This window comes from Vespa mandarinia, chromosome 1, assembly GCF_050613455.1.
Source record: "Vespa mandarinia isolate Hongniang chromosome 1, ASM5061345v1, whole genome shotgun sequence".
In the NCBI taxonomy this organism is placed as follows: domain Eukaryota; kingdom Metazoa; phylum Arthropoda; class Insecta; order Hymenoptera; family Vespidae; genus Vespa; species Vespa mandarinia.
Genome location: NC_140810.1, coordinates 14,707,501 through 14,710,000, shown reverse-complemented (window position 1 = coordinate 14,710,000; position 2,500 = coordinate 14,707,501). Strand labels below are relative to the sequence as shown.

Sequence of the window (2,500 nt, the reverse complement as noted above, 5' to 3'; positions counted from 1 at the left end):
AAATTCGTAGTTGAAATAATAACGCTAAAAGATAAACCACAATCGAAACTTGATTTTGCCAAGGTTAATTTCCTCACTTTTTTTTTCTTTGTTTCCTTTTCCTTCCCTTTTTCCACTCTCTCGTTCTCTCTCTCTCTCTCTCTCTCTCTCTCTCTTTCTTTTTCTCTCTCGACTTTCTCTCTGTCACCTTTGAAACGCTCCGAATCCGTGGATCTCGATAAAACGAGTGCAGACGTGTCGATCGTTTTCGCGTTCCACTTAACGTTCAAGAAGATAAAAAAGAAAAAACAGAAAAAATAAAAGAATAAATAAAAATTATTTCTACACGGCCATATACTTGTTTACCATAAATGCACCCACATACACACACATATATATATATATTTCTTTTTTTCTTTTTTCAAGTTAAATCGATACACGTATGTTGCGAAGTTACGCGATATATGTTACGAGGTTGCAAAACGATTCGATAATTTAATATCAATTAGATGAACGATATTAAATGATTATTCATATAATAAAACAGATTTAGCTTTGCACAAACGTAAATCAAAAGGGCATAAATCAAAAGCATCCGAAATATAAGTTAGGATAAGAAAATTTTCTGGACATTTGTACTTTTACGATATGAAAAAACATAAAAGAAGAAAGTAAAAATGATTGTCATGAAATGTTTCGAAAAATAGTAATTTTTTAAATCACGTAGAGACTTCAAAGGGAATATATACAAAACTATTGACCTATCTTTCATATTTATTTTTTTTTTTTTTTTAAATTGAGACTACGAATTTAGTGTACGATAATTACTCGTATAAGATTTCATCTTATAATTTCAATTTCATTTCGATTATTTCTCTTCGATTGTTTTATCTACTTAAATTTTACTCATGACCGAATACATTATTTCCAATTAACACTGCTATCTGTAAATCGTGCATTTTGATTTACATATCCCCTATCAATTTGACCTCCATATCATTTTCACAGAATTATTTTTCTATATATATATATATATATATATATATATATATATATATATATATATACGCATAATTAACTATGCAATAAATAAATCGTAAATACAAATAGAGCTTTGATTTCGATGAGTAAACTGGGAAAAAAATTGTTTACTGTTACTCGTTCCAAGGACTTATTAATGTTTTGTATATACCAAGTATAAATGAGGTACTTAAGATAAAACCGGATGAATGTAAAACGATATCATTCGACTCGTAAATATCAATCCTCAATCCTATTCCTTTTTTTTAGAAAAATTATTCATAATGTTTTTCTCTATTTTTATTGGTGGATCATTAAATTCTATGTGAATTTTGCGCTCTTTCGAATCTTGACCAAAAAATATTTCGTATAGATGAAAGAAAATATATTTATGTTAATTTTTTAGGTGATTTCTATTTTATAGAATGTAAAAACTTGCGATTACTTAGTATATATGCATGTGCTTCAAATATATATATATATATATATATATATATATATATATTTAATTATTACATTATATTTGAAATTAGCGCGCATTCGAATCTTAACGAAAATATACTTGCAAAGATGAAGAAAAATATATTTATAAGATTAACTTTCGTGATTTCTATTTTATTGAATATAAAAACGTAATTATTCGATAATATACTATAATTATATATAACAATTATTATATAATTCGTATATCATATTTTTATAAAGACCACTGATACAATCGTTACGCGGATGCTTCCTCCATTTATTATTCGGAAATACAATTAAATACGTAAGAGAAGAAAATTAACACCTTTCCTGCGGATTAGATTTCTATCAAAGAAAAAAAAATAAGATGCGTAATAAAACGGAAAAAAGGAAAAAGATATATAGGGACGAGTTTTCTCGAAGAAAAAAAGAAGAAGAAGAAGAAATCATGACACGTAATATAAATTATCAAGCGGAAGCGAGACAATCGGAAGTTATTTCGACTCGTTTATATCAATTCGGTACGTTCACGTCGAACTTACGATGAAAAAGAAAAAGAAAGAAAAAAAATTGTAGAAAAAATAAAAGAAAGAAACAATTACGAGATTGGAACGTTTTAACTTTCAAGCAAACTTACTTCTCTTTAATGTACACTTTATTATCTTCATTACTTTCTTTTGTAATATTTATTGGGAAATACGTAAGGTGAAGATCTGCGAACTTTGTCGTATAAATATATGATCATGCAAGTTCGATCGTTAAAAAGAAGAGATCGAAAGAGAAGTTAAGATATATATATATATATATATATATATATATATATATATATATGATGAATAATAAATCAGTAAATAAAAAATAAATAAATATGTATATATTATTAATATGTTATTCAAGAAATATATGAATTGATGGATATTATTTTTACATAAATTATTATTCTTATATATTAGTAACTTTAAGATTACGAATTAGAGATTTATATTAATAATTAATATAAGAAAATTAATAGAATTTGGAATTTTAATTTTAATAA

At 25.5% G+C, this 2,500-nt stretch overlaps 1 protein-coding gene across 3 annotated transcripts in view; it reads right to left on the bottom strand.

Moving 5' to 3' along the window:
- LOC118447658 (uncharacterized) overlaps positions 1-2,500 on the bottom strand; it is a 32,241-nt gene that overhangs the window by 27,351 nt on the left and 2,390 nt on the right. The window lies entirely within an intron of this gene.